This window comes from Anopheles nili, assembly GCF_943737925.1.
Source record: "Anopheles nili chromosome X unlocalized genomic scaffold, idAnoNiliSN_F5_01 X_unloc_8, whole genome shotgun sequence".
Classification (NCBI taxonomy): domain Eukaryota; kingdom Metazoa; phylum Arthropoda; class Insecta; order Diptera; family Culicidae; genus Anopheles; species Anopheles nili.
In genome coordinates this window covers 124946-145702 of record NW_026525518.1, presented here as the reverse complement: position 1 = coordinate 145702, position 20757 = coordinate 124946, and positions in this window count along the sequence as shown.

Genomic DNA, 20757 nt, shown 5'->3' with positions numbered 1-20757 from the left:
ACCCCCTTCCGTAGAGCAAAATCCTGAAGGTCGGGGTCGCGCAAGGGTCGACATGGGTCGAGGTGGACTATCATGCGAAACCACTTTTTTCGGTCCCTACGGTGCCCCTAGATGATGAAAAGTACAATCCGAGGTTGATTACGAACACTTTTGTGCCCCCCCTTCCGTAGAGCAAAATCCTGAAGGTCGGGGTTGCGCACCAGTAGACCCCCTTCCGTAGAGCAAAATCCTGAAGGTCGGGGTCGCGCAAGGGTCGACTTGGGTCGAGGTGGACTATCATGCGAAACCACTTTTTTCGGTCCCTACGGTGCCCCTAGATGATGAAAAGTACAATCCGAGGTTGATTACGAACACTTTTGTGCACCCCCTTCCGTAGAGCAAAATCCTGAAGGTCGGGGTTGCGCACAAGTAGACCCCCTTCCGTAGAGCAAAATCCTGAAGGTCGGGGTCGCGCAAGGGTCGACATGGGTCGAGGTGGACTATCATGCGAAACCACTTTTTTCGGTCCCTACGGTGCCCCTAGATGATGAAAAGTACAAACCGAGGTTGATTACGAACACTTTTGTGCACCCCCTTCCGTAGAGCAAAATCCTGAAGGTCGGGGTTGCGCACAAGTCGACCCCCTTCCGTAGAGCAAAATCCTGAAGGTCGGGGTCGCGCAAGGGTCGACATGGGTCGAGGTGGACTATCATGCGAAACCACTTTTTTCGGTCCCTACGGTGCCCCTAGATGATGAAAAGTACAATCCGAGGTTGATTACGAACACTTTTGTGCACCCCCTTCCGTAGAGCAAAATCCTGAAGGTCGGGGTCGCGCAAGGGTCGACATGGGTCGAGGTGGACTATCATGCGAAACCACTTTTTTCGGTCCCTACGGTGCCCCTAGATGATGAAAAGTACAATCCGAGGTTGATTACGAACACTTTTGTGCACCCCCTTCCGTAGAGCAAAATCCTGAAGGTCGGGGTTGCGCACAAGTAGACCCCCTTCCGTAGAGCAAAATCCTGAAGGTCGGGGTCGCGCAAGGGTCGACATGGGTCGAGGTGGACTATCATGCGAAACCACTTTTTTCGGTCCCTACGGTGCCCCTAGATGATGAAAAGTACAATCCGAGGTTGATTACGAACACTTTTGTGCCCCCCCTTCCGTAGAGCAAAATCCTGAAGGTCGGGGTTGCGCACCAGTAGACCCCCTTCCGTAGAGCAAAATCCTGAAGGTCGGGGTCGCGCAAGGGTCGACTTGGGTCGAGGTGGACTATCATGCGAAACCACTTTTTTCGGTCCCTACGGTGCCCCTAGATGATGAAAAGTACAATCCGAGGTTGATTACGAACACTTTTGTGCACCCCCTTCCGTAGAGCAAAATCCTGAAGGTCGGGGTCGCGCAAGGGTCGACATGGGTCGAGGTGGACTATCATGCGAAACCACTTTTTTCGGTCCCTACGGTGCCCCTAGATGATGAAAAGTACAATCCGAGGTTGATTACGAACACTTTTGTGCACCCCCTTCCGTAGAGCAAAATCCTGAAGGTCGGGGTTGCGCACAAGTAGACCCCCTTCCGTAGAACAAAATCCTGAAGGTCGGGGTCGCGCAAGGGTCGACATGGATCGAGGTGGACTATCATGCGAAACCACTTTTTTCGGTCCCTACGGTGCCCCTAGATGCTGAAAAGTACAATCCGAGGTTGATTACGAACACTTTTGTGCACCCCCTTCCGTAGAGCAAAATCCTGAAGGTCGGGGTTGCGCACAAGTAGACCCCCTTCCGTAGAGCAAAATCCTGAAGGTCGGGGTAGCGCAAGGGTCGACATGGGTCGAGGTGGACTATCATGCGAAACCACTTTTTTCGGTCCCTACGGTGCCCCTAGATGATGAAAAGTACAATCCGAGGTTGATTACGAACACTTTTGTGCACCCCCTTCCGTAGAGCAAAATCCTGAAGGTCGGGGTTGCGCACAAGTAGACCCCCTTCCGTAGAACAAAATCCTGAAGGTCGGGGTCGCGCAAGGGTCGACATGGGTCGAGGTGGACTATCATGCGAAACCACTTTTTTCGGTCCCTACGGTGCCCCTAGATGATGAAAAGTACAATCCGAGGTTGATTACGAACACTTTTGTGCACCCCCTTCCGTAGAGCAAAATCCTGAAGGTCGGGGTTGCGCACAAGTAGACCCCCTTCCGTAGAGCAAAATCCTGAAGGTCGGGGTCGCGCAAGGGTCGACATGGGTCGAGGTGGACTATCATGCGAAACCACTTTTTTCGGTCCCTACGGTGCCCCTAGATGATGAAAAGTACAATCCGAGGTTGATTACGAACACTTTTGTGCACCCCCTTCCGTAGAGCAAAATCCTGAAGGTCGGGGTTGCGCACAAGTAGACCCCCTTCCGTAGAGCAAAATCCTGAAGGTCGGGGTCGCGCAAGGGTCGACATGGGTCGAGGTGGACTATCATGCGAAACCACTTTTTTCGGTCCCTACGGTGCCCCTAGATGATGAAAAGTACAATCCGAGGTTGATTACGAACACTTTTGTGCACCCCCTTCCGTAGAGCAAAATCCTGAAGGTCGGGGTTGCGCACAAGTAGACCCCCTTCCGTAGAGCAAAATCCTGAAGGTCGGGGTCGCGCAAGGGTCGACATGGGTCGAGGTGGACTATCATGCGAAACCACTTTTTTCGGTCCCTACGGTGCCCCTAGATGATGAAAAGTACAATCCGAGGTTGATTACGAACACTTTTGTGCACCCCCTTCCGTAGAGCAAAATCCTGAAGGTCGGGGTCGCGCAAGGGTCGACATGGGTCGAGGTGGACTATCATGCGAAACCACTTTTTTCGGTCCCTACGGTGCCCCTAGATGATGAAAAGTATAATCCGAGGTTGATTACGAACACTTTTGTGCACCCCCTTCCGTAGAGCAAAATCCTGAAGGTCGGGGTTGCGCACAAGTAGACCCCCTTCCGTAGAGCAAAATCCTGAAGGTCGGGGTCGCGCAAGGGTCGACATGGGTCGAGGTGGACTATCATGCGAAACCACTTTTTTCGGTCCCTACGGTGCCCCTAGATGATGAAAAGTACAATCCGAGGTTGATTACGAACACTTTTGTGCACCCCCTTCCGTAGAGCAAAATCCTGAAGGTCGGGGTCGCACAAGTGTGCACCCCCTTCCGTAGAGCAAAATCCTGAAGGTCGGGGTCGCGCAAGGGTCGACATGGGTCGAGGTGGACTATCATGCGAAACCACTTTTTTCGGTCCCTACGGTGCCCCTAGATGATGAAAAGTACAATCCGAGGTTGATTACGAACACTTTTGTGCACCCCCTTCCGTAGAGCAAAATCCTGAAGGTCGGGGTTGCGCACAAGTAGACCCCCTTCCGTAGAGCAAAATCCTGAAGGTCGGGGTCGCGCAAGGGTCGACATGGGTCGAGGTGGACTATCATGCGAAACCACTTTTTTCGGTCCCTACGGTGCCCCTAGATGATGAAAAGTACAATCCGAGGTTGATTACGAACACTTTTGTGCACCCCCTTCCGTAGAGCAAAATCCTGAAGGTCGGGGTTGCGCACAAGTAGACCCCCTTCCGTAGAGCAAAATCCTGAAGGTCGGGGTCGCGCAAGGGTCGACATGGATCGAGGTGGACTATCATGCGAAACCACTTTTTTCGGTCCCTACGGTGCCCCTAGATGCTGAAAAGTACAATCCGAGGTTGATTACGAACACTTTTGTGCACCCCCTTCCGTAGAGCAAAATCCTGAAGGTCGGGGTCGCGCAAGGGTCGACATGGGTCGAGGTGGACTATCATGCGAAACCACTTTTTTCGGTCCCTACGGTGCCCCTAGATGATGAAAAGTACAATCCGAGGTTGATTACGAACACTTTTGTGCACCCCCTTCCGTAGAGCAAAATCCTGAAGGTCGGGGTTGCGCACAAGTAGACCCCCTTCCGTAGAGCAAAATCCTGAAGGTCGGGGTCGCGCAAGGGTCGACATGGGTCGAGGTGGACTATCATGCGAAACCACTTTTTTCGGTCCCTACGGTGCCCCTAGATGATGAAAAGTACAATCCGAGGTTGATTACGAACACTTTTGTGCACCCCCTTCCGTAGAGCAAAATCCTGAAGGTCGGGGTCGAGCAAGGCTAGACCCCTTCCGTAGAGCAAAATCCTGAAGGTCGGGGTCGCGCAAGGGTCGACATGGGTCGAGGTGGACTATCATGCGAAACCACTTTTTTCGGTCCCTACGGTGCCCCTAGATGATGAAAAGTACAATCCGAGGTTGATTACGAACACTTTTGTGCACCCCCTTCCGTAGAGCAAAATCCTGAAGGTCGGGGTTGCGCACAAGTCGACCCCCTTCCGTAGAGCAAAATCCTGAAGGTCGGGGTTGCGCACAAGTAGACCCCCTTCCGTAGAGCAAAATCCTGAAGGTCGGGGTCGCGCAAGGGTCGACATGGGTCGAGGTGGACTATCATGCGAAACCACTTTTTTCGGTCCCTACGGTGCCCCTAGATGATGAAAAGTACAATCCGAGGTTGATTACGAACACTTTTGTGCACCCCCTTCCGTAGAGCAAAATCCTGAAGGTCGGGGTCGCACAAGTGTGCACCCCCTTCCGTAGAGCAAAATCCTGAAGGTCGGGGTCGCGCAAGGGTCGACATGGGTCGAGGTGGACTATCATGCGAAACCACTTTTTTCGGTCCCTACGGTGCCCCTAGATGATGAAAAGTACAATCCGAGGTTGATTACGAACACTTTTGTGCACCCCCTTCCGTAGAGCAAAATCCTGAAGGTCGGGGTTGCGCACAAGTCGACCCCCTTCCGTAGAGCAAAATCCTGAAGGTCGGGGTCGCGCAAGGGTCGACATGGGTCGAGGTGGACTATCATGCGAAACCACTTTTTTCGGTCCCTACGGTGCCCCTAGATGATGAAAAGTACAATCCGAGGTTGATTACGAACACTTTTGTGCACCCCCTTCCGTAGAGCAAAATCCTGAAGGTCGGGGTTGCGCACAAGTCGACCCCCTTCCGTAGAGCAAAATCCTGAAGGTCGGGGTCGCGCAAGGGTCGACATGGGTCGAGGTGGACTATCATGCGAAACCACTTTTTTCGGTCCCTACGGTGCCCCTAGATGATGAAAAGTACAATCCGAGGTTGATTACGAACACTTTTGTGCACCCCCTTCCGTAGAGCAAAATCCTGAAGGTCGGGGTTGCGCACAAGTCGACCCCCTTCCGTAGAGCAAAATCCTGAAGGTCGGGGTCGCGCAAGGGTCGACATGGGTCGAGGTGGACTATCATGCGAAACCACTTTTTTCGGTCCCTACGGTGCCCCTAGATGATGAAAAGTACAATCCGAGGTTGATTACGAACACTTTTGTGCACCCCCTTCCGTAGAGCAAAATCCTGAAGGTCGGGGTCGCACAAGTGTGCACCCCCTTCCGTAGAGCAAAATCCTGAAGGTCGGGGTCGCGCAAGGGTCGACATGGGTCGAGGTGGACTATCATGCGAAACCACTTTTTTCGGTCCCTACGGTGCCCCTAGATGATGAAAAGTACAATCCGAGGTTGATTACGAACACTTTTGTGCACCCCCTTCCGTAGAGCAAAATCCTGAAAGTCGGGGTTGCGCACAAGTCGACCCCCTTCCGTAGAGCAAAATCCTGAAGGTCGGGGTTGCGCACAAGTCGACCCCCTTCCGTAGAGCAAAATCCTGAAGGTCGGGGTCGCGCAAGGGTCGACATGGGTCGAGGTGGACTATCATGCGAAACCACTTTTTTCGGTCCCTACGGTGCCCCTAGATGATGAAAAGTACAATCCGAGGTTGATTACGAACACTTTTGTGCACCCCCTTCCGTAGAGCAAAATCCTGAAGGTCGGGGTCGCACAAGGGTCGACATGGGTCGAGGTGGACTATCATGCGAAACCACTTTTTTCGGTCCCTACGGTGCCCCTAGATGATGAAAAGTACAATCCGAGGTTGATTACGAACACTTTTGTGCACCCCCTTCCGTAGAGCAAAATCCTGAAGGTCGGGGTTGCGCACAAGTCGACCCCCTTCCGTAGAGCAAAATCCTGAAGGTCGGGGTCGCGCAAGGGTCGACATGGGTCGAGGTGGACTATCATGCGAAACCACTTTTTTCGGTCCCTACGGTGCCCCTAGATGATGAAAAGTACAATCCGAGGTTGATTACGAACACTTTTGTGCACCCCCTTCCGTAGAGCAAAATCCTGAAGGTCGGGGTTGCGCACAAGTAGACCCCCTTCCGTAGAGCAAAATCCTGAAGGTCGGGGTCGCGCAAGGGTCGACATGGGTCGAGGTGGACTATCATGCGAAACCACTTTTTTCGGTCCCTACGGTGCCCCTAGATGATGAAAAGTACAATCCGAGGTTGATTACGAACACTTTTGTGCACCCCCTTCCGTAGAGCAAAATCCTGAAGGTCGGGGTCGCACAAGTGTGCACCCCCTTCCGTAGAGCAAAATCCTGAAGGTCGGGGTCGCGCAAGGGTCGACATGGGTCGAGGTGGACTATCATGCGAAACCACTTTTTTCGGTCCCTACGGTGCCCCTAGATGATGAAAAGTACAATCCGAGGTTGATTACGAACACTTTTGTGCACCCCCTTCCGTAGAGCAAAATCCTGAAGGTCGGGGTTGCGCACAAGTAGACCCCCTTCCGTAGAGCAAAATCCTGAAGGTCGGGGTCGCGCAAGGGTCGACATGGGTCGAGGTGGACTATCATGCGAAACCACTTTTTTCGGTCCCTACGGTGCCCCTAGATGATGAAAAGTACAATCCGAGGTTGATTACGAACACTTTTGTGCACCCCCTTCCGTAGAGCAAAATCCTGAAGGTCGGGGTTGCGCACAAGTCGACCCCCTTCCGTAGAGCAAAATCCTGAAGGTCGGGGTCGCGCAAGGGTCGACATGGGTCGAGGTGGACTATCATGCGAAACCACTTTTTTCGGTCCCTACGGTGCCCCTAGATGATGAAAAGTACAATCCGAGGTTGATTACGAACACTTTTGTGCACCCCCTTCCGTAGAGCAAAATCCTGAAGGTCGGGGTTGCGCACAAGTCGACCCCCTTCCGTAGAGCAAAATCCTGAAGGTCGGGGTTGCGCACAAGTAGACCCCCTTCCGTAGAGCAAAATCCTGAAGGTCGGGGTCGCGCAAGGGTCGACATGGGTCGAGGTGGACTATCATGCGAAACCACTTTTTTCGGTCCCTACGGTGCCCCTAGATGATGAAAAGTACAATCCGAGGTTGATTACGAACACTTTTGTGCACCCCCTTCCGTAGAGCAAAATCCTGAAGGTCGGGGTCGCACAAGTGTGCACCCCCTTCCGTAGAGCAAAATCCTGAAGGTCGGGGTCGCGCAAGGGTCGACATGGGTCGAGGTGGACTATCATGCGAAACCACTTTTTTCGGTCCCTACGGTGCCCCTAGATGATGAAAAGTACAATCCGAGGTTGATTACGAACACTTTTGTGCACCCCCTTCCGTAGAGCAAAATCCTGAAGGTCGGGGTTGCGCACAAGTCGACCCCCTTCCGTAGAGCAAAATCCTGAAGGTCGGGGTCGCGCAAGGGTCGACATGGGTCGAGGTGGACTATCATGCGAAACCACTTTTTTCGGTCCCTACGGTGCCCCTAGATGATGAAAAGTACAATCCGAGGTTGATTACGAACACTTTTGTGCACCCCCTTCCGTAGAGCAAAATCCTGAAGGTCGGGGTTGCGCACAAGTCGACCCCCTTCCGTAGAGCAAAATCCTGAAGGTCGGGGTCGCGCAAGGGTCGACATGGGTCGAGGTGGACTATCATGCGAAACCACTTTTTTCGGTCCCTACGGTGCCCCTAGATGATGAAAAGTACAATCCGAGGTTGATTACGAACACTTTTGTGCACCCCCTTCCGTAGAGCAAAATCCTGAAGGTCGGGGTCGCACAAGTGTGCACCCCCTTCCGTAGAGCAAAATCCTGAAGGTCGGGGTCGCGCAAGGGTCGACATGGGTCGAGGTGGACTATCATGCGAAACCACTTTTTTCGGTCCCTACGGTGCCCCTAGATGATGAAAAGTACAATCCGAGGTTGATTACGAACACTTTTGTGCACCCCCTTCCGTAGAGCAAAATCCTGAAGGTCGGGGTTGCGCACAAGTAGACCCCCTTCCGTAGAGCAAAATCCTGAAGGTCGGGGTCGCGCAAGGGTCGACATGGGTCGAGGTGGACTATCATGCGAAACCACTTTTTTCGGTCCCTACGGTGCCCTTAGATGATGAAAAGTACAATCCGAGGTTGATTACGAACACTTTTGTGCACCCCCTTCCGTAGAGCAAAATCCTGAAGGTCGGGGTTGCGCACAAGTCGACCCCCTTCCGTAGAGCAAAATCCTGAAGGTCGGGGTCGCGCAAGGGTCGACATGGGTCGAGGTGGACTATCATGCGAAACCACTTTTTTCGGTCCCTACGGTGCCCCTAGATGATGAAAAGTACAATCCGAGGTTGATTACGAACACTTTTGTGCACCCCCTTCCGTAGAGCAAAATCCTGAAGGTCGGGGTCGCGCAAGGGTCGACATGGGTCGAGGTGGACTATCATGCGAAACCACTTTTTTCGGTCCCTACGGTGCCCCTAGATGATGAAAAGTACAATCCGAGGTTGATTACGAACACTTTTGTGCACCCCCTTCCGTAGAGCAAAATCCTGAAGGTCGGGGTTGCGCACAAGTAGACCCCCTTCCGTAGAGCAAAATCCTGAAGGTCGGGGTCGCGCAAGGGTCGACATGGGTCGAGGTGGACTATCATGCGAAACCACTTTTTTCGGTCCCTACGGTGCCCCTAGATGATGAAAAGTACAATCCGAGGTTGATTACGAACACTTTTGTGCACCCCCTTCCGTAGAGCAAAATCCTGAAGGTCGGGGTTGCGCACAAGTAGACCCCCTTCCGTAGAGCAAAATCCTGAAGGTCGGGGTCGCGCAAGGGTCGACATGGGTCGAGGTGGACTATCATGCGAAACCACTTTTTTCGGTCCCTACGGTGCCCCTAGATGATGAAAAGTACAATCCGAGGTTGATTACGAACACTTTTGTGCACCCCCTTCCGTAGAGCAAAATCCTGAAGGTCGGGGTTGCGCACAAGTCGACCCCCTTCCGTAGAGCAAAATCCTGAAGGTCGGGGTCGCACAAGTGTGCACCCCCTTCCGTAGAGCAAAATCCTGAAGGTCGGGGTCGCGCAAGGGTCGACATGGGTCGAGGTGGACTATCATGCGAAACCACTTTTTTCGGTCCCTACGGTGCCCCTAGATGATGAAAAGTACAATCCGAGGATGATTACGAACACTTTTGTGCACCCCCTTCCGTAGAGCAAAATCCTGAAGGTCGGGGTTGCGCACAAGTCGACCCCCTTCCGTAGAGCAAAATCCTGAAGGTCGGGGTCGCGCAAGGGTCGACATGGGTCGAGGTGGACTATCATGCGAAACCACTTTTTTCGGTCCCTACGGTGCCCCTAGATGATGAAAAGTACAATCCGAGGTTGATTACGAACACTTTTGTGCACCCCCTTCCGTAGAGCAAAATCCTGAAGGTCGGGGTTGCGCACAAGTAGACCCCCTTCCGTAGAGCAAAATCCTGAAGGTCGGGGTCGCGCAAGGGTCGACATGGGTCGAGGTGGACTATCATGCGAAACCACTTTTTTCGGTCCCTACGGTGCCCCTAGATGATGAAAAGTACAATCCGAGGTTGATTACGAACATTTTTGTGCACCCCCTTCCGTAGAGCAAAATCCTGAAGGTCGGGGTTGCGCACAAGTAGACCCCCTTCCGTAGAGCAAAATCCTGAAGGTCGGGGTCGCGCAAGGGTCGACATGGGTCGAGGTGGACTATCATGCGAAACCACTTTTTTCGGTCCCTACGGTGCCCCTAGATGATGAAAAGTACAATCCGAGGTTGATTACGAACACTTTTGTGCACCCCCTTCCGTAGAGCAAAATCCTGAAGGTCGGGGTTGCGCACAAGTAGACCCCCTTCCGTAGAGCAAAATCCTGAAGGTCGGGGTCGCGCAAGGGTCGACATGGGTCGAGGTGGACTATCATGCGAAACCACTTTTTTCGGTCCCTACGGTGCCCCTAGATGATGAAAAGTACAATCCGAGGTTGATTACGAACATTTTTGTGCACCCCCTTCCGTAGAGCAAAATCCTGAAGGTCGGGGTTGCGCACAAGTAGACCCCCTTCCGTAGAGCAAAATCCTGAAGGTCGGGGTCGCGCAAGGGTCGACATGGGTCGAGGTGGACTATCATGCGAAACCACTTTTTTCGGTCCCTACGGTGCCCCTAGATGATGAAAAGTACAATCCGAGGTTGATTACGAACACTTTTGTGCACCCCCTTCCGTAGAGCAAAATCCTGAAGGTCGGGGTCGCGCAAGGGTCGACATGGGTCGAGGTGGACTATCATGCGAAACCACTTTTTTCGGTCCCTACGGTGCCCCTAGATGATGAAAAGTACAATCCGAGGTTGATTACGAACACTTTTGTGCACCCCCTTCCGTAGAGCAAAATCCTGAAGGTCGGGGTTGCGCACAAGTAGACCCCCTTCCGTAGAGCAAAATCCTGAAGGTCGGGGTCGCGCAAGGGTCGACATGGGTCGAGGTGGACTATCATGCGAAACCACTTTTTTCGGTCCCTACGGTGCCCCTAGATGATGAAAAGTACAATCCGAGGTTGATTACGAACACTTTTGTGCACCCCCTTCCGTAGAGCAAAATCCTGAAGGTCGGGGTTGCGCACAAGTCGACCCCCTTCCGTAGAGCAAAATCCTGAAGGTCGGGGTCGCGCAAGGGTCGACATGGGTCGAGGTGGACTATCATGCGAAACCACTTTTTTCGGTCCCTACGGTGCCCCTAGATGATGAAAAGTACAATCCGAGGTTGATTACGAACACTTTTGTGCACCCCCTTCCGTAGAGCAAAATCCTGAAGGTCGGGGTCGCGCACAAGTAGACCCCCTTCCGTAGAGCAAAATCCTGAAGGTCGGGGTCGCGCAAGGGTCGACATGGGTCGAGGTGGACTATCATGCGAAACCACTTTTTTCGGTCCCTACGGTGCCCCTAGATGATGAAAAGTACAATCCGAGGTTGATTACGAACACTTTTGTGCACCCCCTTCCGTAGAGCAAAATCCTGAAGGTCGGGGTCGCGCACAAGTAGACCCCCTTCCGTAGAGCAAAATCCTGAAGGTCGGGGTCGCGCAAGGGTCGACATGGGTCGAGGTGGACTATCATGCGAAACCACTTTTTTCGGTCCCTACGGTGCCCCTAGATGATGAAAAGTACAATCCGAGGTTGATTACGAACACTTTTGTGCACCCCCTTCCGTAGAGCAAAATCCTGAAGGTCGGGGTCGCGCACAAGTAGACCCCCTTCCGTAGAGCAAAATCCTGAAGGTCGGGGTCGCGCAAGGGTCGACATGGGTCGAGGTGGACTATCATGCGAAACCACTTTTTTCGGTCCCTACGGTGCCCCTAGATGATGAAAAGTACAATCCGAGGTTGATTACGAACACTTTTGTGCACCCCCTTCCGTAGAGCAAAATCCTGAAGGTCGGGGTCGCGCAAGGGTCGACATGGGTCGAGGTGGACTATCATGCGAAACCACTTTTTTCGGTCCCTACGGTGCCCCTAGATGATGAAAAGTACAATCCGAGGTTGATTACGAACACTTTTGTGCACCCCCTTCCGTAGAGCAAAATCCTGAAGGTCGGGGTCGCGCAAGGGTCGACATGGGTCGAGGTGGACTATCATGCGAAACCACTTTTTTCGGTCCCTACGGTGCCCCTAGATGATGAAAAGTACAATCCGAGGTTGATTACGAACACTTTTGTGCACCCCCTTCCGTAGAGCAAAATCCTGAAGGTCGGGGTTGCGCACAAGTAGACCCCCTTCCGTAGAGCAAAATCCTGAAGGTCGGGGTCGCGCAAGGGTCGACATGGGTCGAGGTGGACTATCATGCGAAACCACTTTTTTCGTTCCCTACGATGCCCTTAGATGATGAAAAGTACAATCCGAGGTTGATTACGAACACTTTTGTGCACCCCCTTCCGTAGAGCAAAATCCTGAAGGTCGGGGTCGCGCAAGGGTCGACAAGGGTCGAGGTGGACTATCATGCGAAACCACTTTTTTCGGTCCCTACGGTGCCCCTAGATGATGAAAAGTACAATCCGAGGTTGATTACGAACACTTTTGTGCACCCCCTTCCGTAGAGCAAAATCCTGAAGGTCGGGGTCGCGCAAGGGTAGACCCCTTCCGTAGAGCAAAATCCTGAAGGTCGGGGTCGCGCAAGGGTCGACATGGGTCGAGGTGGACTATCATGCGAAACCACTTTTTTCGGTCCCTACGGTGCCCCTAGATGATGAAAAGTACAATCCGAGGTTGATTACGAACACTTTTGTGCACCCCCTTCCGTAGAGCAAAATCCTGAAGGTCGGGGTCGCGCAAGGGTCGACATGGGTCGAGGTGGACTATCATGCGAAACCACTTTTTTCGGTCCCTACGGTGCCCCTAGATGATGAAAAGTACAATCCGAGGTTGATTACGAACACTTTTGTGCACCCCCTTCCGTAGAGCAAAATCCTGAAGGTCGGGGTTGCGCACAAGTCGACCCCCTTCCGTAGAGCAAAATCCTGAAGGTCGGGGTCGCGCAAGGGTCGACATGGGTCGAGGTGGACTATCATGCGAAACCACTTTTTTCGGTCCCTACGGTGCCCCTAGATGATGAAAAGTACAATCCGAGGTTGATTACGAACACTTTTGTGCACCCCCTTCCGTAGAGCAAAATCCTGAAGGTCGGGGTTGCGCACAAGTAGACCCCCTTCCGTAGAGCAAAATCCTGAAGGTCGGGGTCGCGCAAGGGTCGACATGGGTCGAGGTGGACTATCATGCGAAACCACTTTTTTCGGTCCCTACGGTGCCCCTAGATGATGAAAAGTACAATCCGAGGTTGATTACGAACACTTTTGTGCACCCCCTTCCGTAGAGCAAAATCCTGAAGGTCGGGGTCGCACAAGTGTGCACCCCCTTCCGTAGAGCAAAATCCTGAAGGTCGGGGTCGCGCAATGGTCGACATGGGTCGAGGTGGACTATCATGCGAAACCACTTTTTTCGGTCCCTACGGTGCCCCTAGATGATGAAAAGTACAATCCGAGGTTGATTACGAACACTTTTGTGCACCCCCAAAAATGGCCAAAATCCTGAAGGTCGGGTTCTCGGGGCGGTCGAGGCCCTCTGACGTGCACGAAAAACCGGTACCCACGCCGAGCTTCAGAATTTGGTCTCCAGAGACTAAGTCCCAACCGAAACTGGCAACCCACAAAAGTGTACCAAGGAGTGGTCGGATCGAGTTACAGTGTTCGAGAGTATTGACGAGGATGGTTATACGCAACTTTTTGCTTAAGGTGTCCAAGACCGTCAGACCCTTACTTACGGAGATATAAGACACGTGCGTGGTTGCTCGTGCCGAGCTTCAGAAATGTTGCTCCAGAGACTAAGTCCCAGAAAACCTTCCGACCCCAAAAACTCCCAGAAGGAGGCGTCGGATCGTTTCGCGATGTTCTAGCGAAATGTTCAGCTCGACGGAATGCAACTTTTACCTAAAGGGGTCCAAGACCGTCAGACGCTTAGGTACGGAGATACGGGCATGGGTCGGTTTTCCCCATACAAAATACCCCATGGAAAACTGCAAAACCCCAAAACAGGTCGAAGGAGTGGTCGGATCGTTTCGTGGTGTTCTAGTGAAATGTTCCATTCGATAGGGCGCAACTTTTTGCTAAAGGCGTCCAAGACCGTCAGACACTTACTTACGGAGATATAAGACACGTGCGTGGTTGCTCGTGCCGAGCTTCAGAAATGTTGCTCCAGAGACTAAGTCCCAGAAAACCTTCCGACCCCAAAAACTCCCAGAAGGAGGCGTCGGATCGTTTCGCGATGTTCTAGCGAAATGTTCAGCTCGACGGTATGCAACTTTTACCTAAAGGGGTCCAAGACCGTCAGACGCTTAGGTACGGAGATACGGGCATGGGTCGGTTTTCCCCATACAAAATACCCAATGGAAAACTGCAAAACCCCAAAACAGGTCGAAGGAGTGGTCGGATCGTTTCGTGGTGTTCTAGTGAAATGTTCCATTCGATAGGGCGCAACTTTTTGCTAAAGGTGTCCAAGACCGTCAGACCCTTACTTACGGAGATATAAGACACGTGCGTGGTTGCTCGTGCCGAGCTTCAGAAATGTTGCTCCAGAGACTAAGTCCCAGAAAACCTTCCGACCCCAAAAACTCCCAGAAGGAGGCGTCGGATCGTTTCGCGATGTTCTAGTGAAATGTTCAGCTCGACGAAATGCAACTTTTACCTAAAGGGGTCCAAGACCGTCAGACGCTTAGGTACGGAAGTACGGGCATGGGTCGGTTTTCCCCATACAAAATACCCCATGGAAAACTGCAAAACCCCAAAACAGGTCGAAGGAGTGGTCGGATCGTTTCGTGGTGTTCTAGTGAAATGTTCCATTCGATAGGGCGCAACTTTTTGCTAAAGGTGTCCAAGACCGTCAGACCCTTACTTACGGAGATATAAGACACGTGCGTGGTTGCTCGTGCCGAGCTTCAGAAATGTTGCTCCAGAGACTAAGTCCCAGAAAACCTTCCGACCCCAAAAACTCCCAGAAGGAGTCGTCGGATCGTTTCGCGATGTTCTAGTGAAATGTTCAGCTCGACGAAATGCAACTTTTACCTAAAGGGCTCCAAGACCGTCAGACGCTTAGGTACGGAGATACGGGCATGGGTCGGTTTTCCCCATACAAAATACCCCATGGAAAACTGCAAAACCCCAAAACAGGTCGAAGGAGTGGTCGGATCGTTTCGCGATGTTCTACTGACTTTTTAGGCTTACCGAGACACAACTTTCCGCAGAAGGGTGCAAAACTGTCAGACTCATAGTTTCGGAGATACAAGCATGGGTCATGTTTGCTCGTGCCGAGCTTCAGAATTTTCCATGGCCAAAAAGCCCTAGAATTTGACATTTCACTATTATAGGGAGGTATGGTTGTACTGAGTCGTCATAGAAAGTTTAGCCTCCTCATGTAAACTGACGATTCGATATCAGGGAGGTCGGGAGTTGTCGAAAAGAGACCCTAGGACCTAATACTAGACCCATGTAGTGGCAAGGTGTTTCGGCCCGTGGGTGACGGTTGTATGAAATTTGGGTGACGGGAACTACGACTGGTTCTGGTACCGGGAAGGTGTGTCCTGGTGTCCGGAGGCGTTTTAACGGTAGCTGGGCGGTCGGAACGGTGACCTAGGGTGGTTTTGGGTTAAATCACCTACCACCACCGATGGTCAACCAGAGGCTAGTGGTACATGGAAAACACCCTGGGAAGGTGTCCCAGGGCTCGGAGTAGTAGTAACAAGGGATGCCGCTGTCTCTAGGTCGCGGAACCACTGTGCTTGCCTGCAACACAGTCCTAGGGAGAGCGGCCGAAAGGTTCCGCACGGTGACTTGCACCCACCGGGAAAGGGGTCAAGTAGCCAAGAGGTGTCCAACCAAGGGTTAGTGGTACATGGAAAACACCCTGGGAAGCTGTCCCAGGGCACGGAGTAGAGTGACTTGCACCCACCGGGAATCAACCGGCCCTCCACACGGGGGTCATCACGCGTGTGCGTAAGGTACCTGCAGCAGGTGCAGGTGCCTGGGTGCGTGCCATGGTGATGATGGTACCACCTAGTCGGGAGTGTGCGGGAGTCACACACCGGCTGCGCGCCACCTGTGGGAGCTTGCTCCTGCAAGGTGCCGCAAGTCGCTTGGGTAAGGCGACGCTGCACACACGTGGTGTGCTATGTGCAGAAGGGTGTGCTGCTGTGGTGTGTCCTAGTGGGTGGTGTGCTTGTGCCTCAGACATGGGGTGCATGTGCGCTACTGGCTGGGGTGCACCATAGCTACCCGAATGGAGCGATAGAGAGGAGGTGAGCTTTAGCGGGTCAAGTCCATTGGGCTTGATCCGCGAAAAGCACCAAGTCCCGAAAGTCGAAGCCCGAGTTGCTATGGTGTGCGAAAAGCTGCATTTAATGTTGAAAAAAAGTACAAGTCCCAAAACTTGACTTCCCGAAAAATTTCAACTAGTTGCATAGCACCAGGCGTACACACGGAGGAGATTGTTGCGAGACGAACACGCTGTTGGAAGACAACCGAATGCACGCGGGATTGCTCACGGAGCAAGCGCAAGCACGCGAAACAGCTTGCACGGGTGATGGACCACATTGGACGAGTGACGGTTACCGGTTACCAGTGGGTTAGCCATGTTGTAACGGGCTAAGAGGCCTGTTAAGCCAGAGTGTACGGAGTTCAGATGGCTAGGTGCGCACGCAGGCATCGAGGTTTTGATGGTTTGCGCAGAGTTGTAGCACGGCAGAGAGCGCGCCGGAGCAGTTTCAGTCCAATCGGACGATGCGCGGGTGTTTTACAGAACATTGAAAGTTGTATGGAAGAAAACCCCTGGCAGTATGCAATATATGGGAAAACACGAAATACTCTCGGATGGAGGTGTCTGAGAAGTTTGGCGTATATGGACGAAAGTTAGCCACGGTGGTGTTCTAACATCGGTACTTGGGACGCAAAAGCGTCGGACGCATGGTTTCGAGGCAATGTGCGAAAAACGGGCCAAAACGGTGCACGAACAAAGGGGCACGCGCTATATCTGGCAGAAGGAGAACTCTGCGAGGTGTTGTGTGTATGGACGAAAAGTAGGCATTACGGAGTTGAGCAAACGCGCCGAAGACCGCAACTCGATATCTCCAACCGGCTGGTCGGTAGAGCGATTCCCAACACCCCATAGACACCGCAATGGGTGAAAATCGGCTAAGTCCCAATATGTACCTTCAGAGGGGCATATCTCGAAAACTACTCGTCAGATCGGGGCCAAATTTACAGAGAAGACACATGTCGAGGAGTTGTTTCGGATGAGCGATAGTGGTTTTTGGGTGAAAATGTACCCCTAAACCTTGTACAGAGAGGACCCCTTCCGTAGAGCAAAATCCTGAAGGTCGGGGTCGCGCAAGGGTCGACATGGGTCGAGGTGGACTATCATGCGAAACCACTTTTTTCGGTCCCTACGGTGCCCCTAGATGATGAAAAGTACAATCCGAGGTTGATTACGAACACTTTTGTGCACCCCCTTCCGTAGAGCAAAATCCTGAAGGTCGGGGTTGCGCACAAGTCGACCCCCTTCCGTAGAGCAAAATCCTGAAGGTCGGGGTCGCGCAAGGGTCGACATGGGTCGAGGTGGACTATCATGCGAAACCACTTTTTTCGGTCCCTACGGTGCCCCTAGATGATGAAAAGTACAATCCGAGGTTGATTACGAACACTTTTGTGCACCCCCTTCCGTAGAGCAAAATCCTGAAGGTCGGGGTTGCGCACAAGTCGACCCCCTTCCGTAGAGCAAAATCCTGAAGGTCGGGGTCGCGCAAGGGTCGACATGGGTCGAGGTGGACTATCATGCGAAACCACTTTTTTCGGTCCCTACGGTGCCCCTAGATGATGAAAAGTACAATCCGAGGTTGATTACGAACACTTTTGTGCACCCCCTTCCGTAGAGCAAAATCCTGAAGGTCGGGGTTGCGCACAAGTCGACCCCCTTCCGTAGAGCAAAATCCTGAAGGTCGGGGTCGCGCAAGGGTCGACATGGGTCGAGGTGGACTATCATGCGAAACCACTTTTTTCGGTCCCTACGGTGCCCCTAGATGATGAAAAGTACAATCCGAGGTTGATTACGAACACTTTTGTGCACCCCCTTCCGTAGAGCAAAATCCTGAAGGTCGGGGTTGCGCACAAGTCGACCCCCTTCCGTAGAGCAAAATCCTGAAGGTCGGGGTCGCGCAAGGGTCGACATGGGTCGAGGTGGACTATCATGCGAAACCACTTTTTTCGGTCCCTACGGTGCCCCTAGATGATGAAAAGTACAATCCGAGGTTGATTACGAACACTTTTGTGCACCCCCTTCCGTAGAGCAAAATCCTGAAGGTCGGGGTTGCGCACAAGTAGACCCCCTTCCGTAGAGCAAAATCCTGAAGGTCGGGGTCGCGCAAGGGTCGACATGGGTCGAGGTGGACTATCATGCGAAACCACTTTTTTCGGTCCCTACGGTGCCCCTAGATGATGAAAAGTACAATCCGAGGTTGATTACGAACACTTTTGTGCACCCCCTTCCGTAGAGCAAAATCCTGAAGGTCGGGGTTGCGCACAAGTCGACCCCCTTCCGTAGAGCAAAATCCTGAAGGTCGGGGTCGCGCAAGGGTCGACATGGGTCGAGGTGGACTATCATGCGAAACCACTTTTTTCGGTCCCTACGGTGCCCCTAGATGATGAAAAGTACAATCCGAGGTTGATTACGAACACTTTTGTGCACCCCCTTCCGTAGAGCAAAATCCTGAAGGTCGGGGTTGCGCACAAGTCGACCCCCTTCCGTAGAGCAAAATCCTGAAGGTCGGGGTCGCGCAAGGGTCGACATGGGTCGAGGTGGACTATCATGCGAAACCACTTTTTTCGGTCCCTACGGTGCCCCTAGATGATGAAAAGTACAATCCGAGGTTGATTACGAACACTTTTGTGCACCCCCTTCCGTAGAGCAAAATCCTGAAGGTCGGGGTTGCGCACAAGTCGACCCCCTTCCGTAGAGCAAAATCCTGAAGGTCGGGGTCGCGCAAGGGTCGACATGGGTCGAGGTGGACTATCATGCGAAACCACTTTTTTCGGTCCCTACGGTGCCCCTAGATGATGAAAAGTACAATCCGAGGTTGATTACGAACACTTTTGTGCACCCCCTTCCGTAGAGCAAAATCCTGAAGGTCGGGGTTGCGCACAAGTCGACCCCCTTCCGTAGAGCAAAATCCTGAAGGTCGGGGTCGCGCAAGGGTCGACATGGGTCGAGGTGGACTATCATGCGAAACCACTTTTTTCGGTCCCTACGGTGCCCCTAGATGATGAAAAGTACAATCCGAGGTTGATTACGAACACTTTTGTGCACCCCCTTCCGTAGAGCAAAATCCTGAAGGTCGGGGTTGCGCACAAGTAGACCCCCTTCCGTAGAGCAAAATCCTGAAGGTCGGGGTCGCGCAAGGGTCGACATGGGTCGAGGTGGACTATCATGCGAAACCACTTTTTTCGGTCCCTACGGTGCCCCTAGATGATGAAAAGTACAATCCGAGGTTGATTACGAACACTTTTGTGCACCCCCTTCCGTAGAGCAAAATCCTGAAGGTCGGGGTTGCGCACAAGTAGACCCCCTTCCGTAGAGCAAAATCCTGAAGGTCGGGGTCGCGCAAGGGTCGACATGGGTCGAGGTGGACTATCATGCGAAACCACTTTTTTCGGTCCCTACGGTGCCCCTAGATGATGAAAAGTACAATCCGAGGTTGATTACGAACACTTTTGTGCACCCCCTTCCGTAGAGCAAAATCCTGAAGGTCGGGGTCGCGCAAGGGTCGACATGGGTCGAGGTGGACTATCATGCGAAACCACTTTTTTCGGTCCCTACGGTGCCCCTAGATGATGAAAAGTACTATCCGAGGTTGATTACGAACACTTTTGTGCACCCCCTTCCGTAGAGCAAAATCCTGAAGGTCGGGGTCGCGCAAGGGTCGACATGGGTCGAGGTGGACTATCATGCGAAACCACTTTTTTCGGTCCCTACGGTGCCCCTAGATGATGAAAAGTACAATCCGAGGTTGATTACGAACACTTTTGTGCACCCCCTTCCGTAGAGCAAAATCCTGAAGGTCGGGGTTGCGCACAAGTAGACCCCCTTCCGTAGAGCAAAATCCTGAAGGTCGGGGTTGCGCACAAGTAGACCCCCTTCCGTAGAGCAAAATCCTGAAGGTCGGGGTCGCGCACAAGTGTGCACCCCCTTCCGTAGAGCAAAATCCTGAAGGTCGGGGTCGCGCAAGGGTCGACATGGGTCGAGGTGGACTATCATGCGAAACCACTTTTTTCGGTCCCTACGGTGCCCCTAGATGATGAAAAGTACAATCCGAGGTTGATTACGAACACTTTTGTGCACCCCCTTCCGTAGAGCAAAATCCTGAAGGTCGGGGTCGCGCAAGGGTCGACATGGGTCGAGGTGGACTATCATGCGAAACCACTTTTTTCGGTCCCTACGGTGCCCCTAGATGATGAAAAGTACAATCCGAGGTTGATTACGAACACTTTTGTGCACCCCCTTCCGTAGAGCAAAATCCTGAAGGTCGGGGTCGCGCAAGGGTCGACATGGGTCGAGGTGGACTATCATGCGAAACCACTTTTTTCGGTCCCTACGGTGCCCCTAGATGATGAAAAGTACAATCCGAGGTTGATTACGAACACTTTTGTGCACCCCCTTCCGTAGAGCAAAATCCTGAAGGTCGGGGTTGCGTAAAAGTAGACCCCCTTCCGTAGAGCAAAATCCTGAAGGTCGGGGTTGCGCACAAGTAGACCCCCTTCCGTAGAGCAAAATCCTGAAGGTCGGGGTCGCGCAAGGGTCGACATGGGTCGAGGTGGACTATCATGCGAAACCACTTTTTTCGGTCCCTACGGTGCCCCTAGATGATGAAAAGTACAATCCGAGGTTGATTACGAACACTTTTGTGCACCCCCTTCCGTAGAGCAAAATCCTGAAGGTCGGGGTCGCGCAAGGGTCGACATGGGTCGAGGTGGACTATCATGCGAAACCACTTTTTTCGGTCCCTACGGTGCCCCTAGATGATGAAAAGTAC